Here is a 6,403-nt window from a genome sequence, read left to right as displayed (position 1 = left end):
CCTAGTAGTAACACTGCTGGATCAAAGGGCATGTGCAGTTTTAATAACTTTTTGAGCATAGTTCCAAATTGCTCTCCAGAATGGCTGGAATGATATTATTTTTCTATAATATTTCTTCCTTCCTGAAGTAAAAGCCCTCCATTGTAACAAATCTACAAAGTGGCCATATCTGAAAATACATGGCTCATTCTGTACCTTTAAGCTATCACCTCTCTGTTAAAGTGAGAAATAAGATTCATTGGGAATACTGCAAGAATTTGCATGTCATCCTTGCATAAAAGCCATTCTAATCTTCTCTGTATTATTCTAACTGTGGTTAGAGCTGGAAAAGACTTGAGGTAATTTAGTACAAATCTTCCTTTTCTAAATGTGTAAATTAAGGTCAAGATAGATGAAGTGAATTGTTCATGGTCAAAAAGATGTGTAGAAGAGTCATTATTAAAAACCAAGTCTTCGGATTCTAGATCCAGAGCTTTTCCCCCTGCACCATGCTTTAAAAAAAGGTTTTAAAATCATCAATCAGAAAGGAAAGGTGGAAATTAAAGATGAATCATTTTAGTGATGAACAATCAATCAAGAACATTTATTAAGAGTCTACTTTGTGTCAAGTATTATGGTTCTAGAAGTACAAAGTCATAAAAAATATCCCGTCTTCAAGGAGCTTACATTATAGTAGAGGAGAGATAATGTGAGCAAAATCCTATACACCCTTCCCCATGTAAGTTAGGTTAGCTTTTCCTTTTCTTAAAAAGTATTGAAATCATGGAAATGTGTTACAAACTCTCTATTTAATAAAACTGAAAATATTCAGAAATATTTCTTTCTAACCTTTCTCAGAAATCTAAGAAAAGTCCTTGGAAAGGTGAGATAGGTTGAAGACAGAAAAAAAAAAAATTTTTTTTTTTAAAGGAAATAGATTAAGAGAAATTAAAAGAAAAAACAACTTTTTTTTTTTTTTTTTAAACAAAGAACTCCTGTCTTCTTTACTTCATTGCCTTTCTCAACCAAAATGATTTGGTTATTGACCTATCTAAGAGCAATTTCCTCTTTACCTGCTCTTTTAAGATGATTGGATGCACCTTTGAGAAAAAATTTGACTTTTAAATGAAAGGATGAATTTCTTCTCTCTCCAGGAGAGAGGCAATGGATCAAGAGGAGATAGAATAGTGATTTGATTGCCCTTCAGTTCTGGAATATTAACCTAAGGAGTATTTCAACAACTTTCTCTCATTCAAGATTCATATGTAACATAAATTATTTGGGGGCAGAGAGTTATGTTAGAGAGCATGAGGTCTATGCTAATTTGAACATTTCTTTCTCCAAGCAGAAATGGTTTGGATAAATTTTATGTTAATTAAAGTTGTTAATTTCAGAGTTGAGCCTAAATTATAGATTATTCATATTAGTATTTTTTTTGACAAGGCCACTGTTGGGATTTCATAGGTTCAATAACTAGAGATGCAAGCTGCTGACACTATTTTCTGATTGTCTCAATGTAAAATAACCATGGGGAATTCCTGACACTCCAACATGCTCGGATAGTAAAACCACAACTCAGAAGAAGGATTTTGCTAAGCTGACATAATTTAGAAAACTCAATGCATATTTCTATTGAATGTCCTTTTTTTTGCTGTGGTTTAAGTAAATCTGTTTTTGTTAAACATTGAATGACTTATGACTGTTTTATTTCATTCCAGTATCAAACATAAACTACCAGGGGACTGTTCTGAGCAAGGTCCAGCACAGAACAGGAGATGATATACATGTGTATGAGTTTGTGTATAAGCCTAGCTTTTTTGACTTGGAAGGAAATAATGCATTGTGCCACAGCGGAAAGTCCACAGTATTTGCAGCTGGAGGATCTGAGGCAGATTCCTGACTTTATCACTTATCTTCCATTTGATCTTGGGCATTTGACCCTATCCTTTTTGAGTCCTATTTTCCTTCTCTATAAAATAAGAGTTGGATAGAGAGCCTCTTGGGTCTCTTTCCACTTTAATCCTACATACACTCTATGGAAGCAGGGTTAGGGGAATTTTACTGGATTTTACAAAGTGGATTTTGGACAATCCAACAGACTTATCTGACTGCCCATTAAAGACACAATCTCAATTGCACAGTGAACAACCAAAGGCACTTTTATGTGCAGAAAATTCATTCTTCAAAAAGCTGGCTCTGAGGGCAGGTATGCTACAAACGTTCATGGTTCCCAAAGGAACCTATGTGGCCTGACAATCAATCAAGTCCTGTGGCTGCTCAGCTTCACTCCTAAGAGATCAGAGAAATGTACTTTCTTCCTCTATGTTAACTGTACAAAGCTTCCTTCTGGTCTTGTAGCTGTCTATTCTTCACCTGTAGTCCCAGAATAAAGAGAACGTGTTATCTTTTGGTGAAATTCAAAATAAATCTCTCAACATGGAAAACATTAATATGATTTTCAGATCTATGCTAGAAAAAAACATGATGTTTTACATTTTCTAGAGAGTGCTGTCACTACAATGAAATGATAACATCTTAATCTATGATTCTGCAAAATAAACTTTAGAATAGGTTCAAAATTCTAGATTTTCTAATCTGGGTTAATTTGATGAGTTTTTTTCTCATTACTAGTGTTCATGTAGTAATCATTTAAATGTTTTTTCATTCATTCATACTACAGAAATGTTCATATTGTATTACAGTAAATGAACTACTTACCCCCTTTGGGGGAAATTATTCATATTCAAGATTGAAGTTTCATTCCACTTTTCAAAAGGACAAGGGTATACATTATGCTATTATACACATATCTGATAACACTCATCATCTTTTGTTTACAGGTCTATAATGAGACTTAAGAGACAGAATCTAGTCATAGTGTCTCCATCTGTGACCCATTGGGATAAGTCTTTTAATCACTCTATTATGCCTCAGTTTATCATTTTGTAGAATAAGGATCTTACGATGTCTGGCAAATAGAAAAGAACAAATAGTTCTTTGTACGCAATAGTACCTTATACTAATAATAAAGAACAAGGCTATTGTTTGTGATTTTTTTTGTGTGGTTGGAATAATAGGCTCTTTTTAAAAAATCTACCAGACAATTAAAGACTCCCTCTTTTTAGTCTATTCATGGGAAGAATTTCCAATGAAATCACAGATGATAGGCGAAAGGGTCCACAGTTAGAGTCCATCTCAGTTAGAGATATTTGTTGAGTTATTTTCAATTATATCTGAGTTTTCATGACTCCATTTGGAGTTTTCTTGGTAAAAAACTGAAGTAGTTTGCCATTTCCTTCTCCAGTTTATTTTAAAGATGAGAAAACTAAGGCAAATAGAGTCAAGTGGCCTTGCCCAAGGTCAGCAAGGTGGCAAATTTCTGGGACCAGAGTTGAGCATATATAGGAACCAGTCATGCTGGAATATTTCCAAGGGCCTCTAAATTTGTCAGAGTCCAATTTTATTGATAGGAGCAACTAGATGGCACAATGATGGCACTAGGCCTAGATCAGGAAGACTGATCTCAGTCAGATATAATTGAAAACAACTTAACAACTATTTCAAACTGTAATGAGTGTGCTACCTGTGGTCTCTTGCCTATCATCTCTCTCAGTAATTTCACTGGAAATTCTTCCCAGGAATGAACTAAGAAGGAGTCTTTGGTAGATTAAAAAAAAGAGCCTATTATTCCAACCACACAAAAAAGTCACAAACAATAGCCTTGTTCTTTATTATTATTATAAGGTACTATTGTACATAAAGAACTATTTGTTCTCTATTTGCCAGACATCATTAGATCTTTATTTTACAAAATGATAAACTGAGGCATAATAGAGTGTTATCATTTGTAACTTAAAAATAGATATGTTTATCATAGGATAATATATACCTTTGTCCTTTTGAAAAGTGGAATGAACCTTCAATCTTGAATATGAATAATTGCCCAAGAAAGGGTTAAGTAGCTCATTTACTGTAATAGAATATGAATTCTAAACATTTCTGTGGTATGAATGAATGAATAGAAAAACATTTAAATAATTACTGTGTGAATATTAGTAACAAGAAAAAACTCACCGATTAACCCAGGTTAGAAAAATCTAGGATTGGTTAATAATTTGAACCTATTCTAAAGCTTGCTTTGCAGAATCATAGATTAAGATGTTATCATTTCATTGTAGTGAAATCACTCTCTAAAAAATATAAAATACCATGTTTTTTTTCTAGCATAGACCTGAAAACAACATTAATGTTTTCAGTGTTGAGAGATTTATTTTGAATTTCACCAAAAAAATAGCACTTTATCTTTACTCTGGGACTACAGGTGGAGAATAGACAGCCACAAGATCAGAGGGAAGCTTTGTACAATTAACAAAAAGGAAAAAAGTATATTTCTCTGATCTCTTAGGAGTGAAGCTGAGCAGCCACAGAACTTGATTGTGTGTATGTGTGTGTGTGTGTGTACACACACACACACACACACACACACACACACACACATATATATATACTTTTATTGGAATGAAGAGGATATGAAGAGGAATAATATGTAATAAAATTGCAATAGGTAGGATGATGGACTTATCGATTTATAGCAGAATACCTTAGAAGTCATAGAGTTCAATCTTCAGATTTAACAGATGAGAAAACTGAATTTAAAGAAGCTAACATGATTTGTCCAGGATCACATAGTTAATGGGTCTCTGAGATGGGGTTTGAACTCAGATTTTCTCTACCTCCAAGGTTTTGCATACTACATCATATTGCCTCTCAAGAGGCCCATTTGTGGAGAGTTTTACATATCAATTTGAGAATTTTGTGTTTTATCAAAGAATTAATGGGGAACTATTAAAGATTTTTGCATAGAGAAGTGACATGGTAAGATTTGTGGTTTTGGCAACTAGATGGTTGGATTCAATAGAGTTACCTAAAAAAGCTTTGAGTTACATGTTTATTATTGCTCTGAATAAGCTCTTATATAAGAAACTAAGGAAAAGATGGTTAAAACTCTCAGCTGAGTTGGCATGATTTAGCATACTGAACTGATAAATATCTCAAAAATCATATTTATACACAAGTCTGTGGGAGAAAATACCTTTGAAAAAGCCAAGGCTTTTATTGTCAAAATATTGAGAGTAGAAATTGCCTCATTCTTGGTATCTGTATCCCAGTGGTATATAATACCAGCTTAATAAAAATTTACCTAGTGATTTATTGATTAAAAGCCATCACTGTATTTGGAGAAATGGGCAGCTTAATAATTAGCAGTAAATGAGAAAAATGAACAAAACAAGAAAGCTATTTTCAAAGATATGGATGAACAAGAAAGGATAAGAATAATGTGAGATCAAAATCATTTGGGGACAAAAAAATGGCCCTGAAAAATTTTGGTTAAAAATTAACTTATTTTTTAGAGACAAAAGATACCTAATTTGCTGGAAATAGTAGTAAACAGACTAATCCTCTTTTGAAAAAAGATTATTAGTAGATTGAGGCAAAGAAGGTCAGGTACAAACAATTTTAGGCTTTAGAAATAGTGACAGAAGCCAAAAAACCCAACAACAACAAAACCCCCCAAAAAACGCAAGCGGTATTAATGCATGTAAATATGATATAGATCTATCTTCCCAGCTGTATTCACATATACTGATATTATTCCTCACTAAACTTATAAGTTATAAATATTTAATCTGAAGACGTTTAAAAATATGTGTACCAGTGAAACCCCAAGGAAAACTTTAAGGGGTACCCCTTCATTTATCACTCTGGTCTCTACTCTACCTTTTGGCTTCCCTGACTTCCTTCCAGTTTCAAGGACAATCTACCATCTTCAAGAAGAGTCTCTTAGTCCTCTTTATTTCCACTGATTTCTCCAAATCATTTATACTGCATATCTTGTTTGTAGGTAATAGTTTGCATATTGTTTCCTAAAATTAGATTTTAAGTTCTTTGAGAAGAACAATATTTTTGCCTTTCTTTTATTGCCAGTATTTAGCACAGTGTATAAAATAAGCATATATATAGGGCTTATATAATAATGAAGAAAATGATGATGATATATTTTATGGAGAACTCACACAGAGCAATATACTCACATGGTGGTCAGAAAAAGCAATACAAGGACACTCTTAAGGTCCCTTAAAAACTTTGGAATTGTGAAGGATGAGAGATACTGGCACAGGACTGCCCAGTGTCGTGCCCTCCTCAGAGAAGGTGTTGTGTTCTGTGAACATAGCAGAATTGAAGTAGCTCAAAAGAAATGTGAGATGTGCAAATTTAGAGAATTTACATGGACTATTTGTACCTGACTTGTGTGGCAGAACATTCCAAGCTTACATTATTCTGATTAGCCACTGCTGCACATACTGTAATGAGTAACACAGTGATATCATTTTGGTCCTCTTTGAGAATGAATAATAATAATAAT

At 33.4% G+C, this 6,403-nt stretch overlaps 1 pseudogene; it reads right to left on the bottom strand.

Annotated features, from left to right (window-relative positions):
• Positions 1-233: 233 nt before the first annotated feature.
• Positions 234-334, bottom strand: LOC111719990 (annotated as a pseudogene).
• Positions 335-6,403: the final 6,069 nt, after the last annotated feature.

This window comes from Sarcophilus harrisii, chromosome 3, assembly GCF_902635505.1.
Source record: "Sarcophilus harrisii chromosome 3, mSarHar1.11, whole genome shotgun sequence".
Lineage (NCBI taxonomy): Eukaryota > Metazoa > Chordata > Mammalia > Dasyuromorphia > Dasyuridae > Sarcophilus > Sarcophilus harrisii.
Note: the sequence above shows the minus strand (reverse complement) of the source record. Positions and strands in the feature narration are given on the sequence as shown.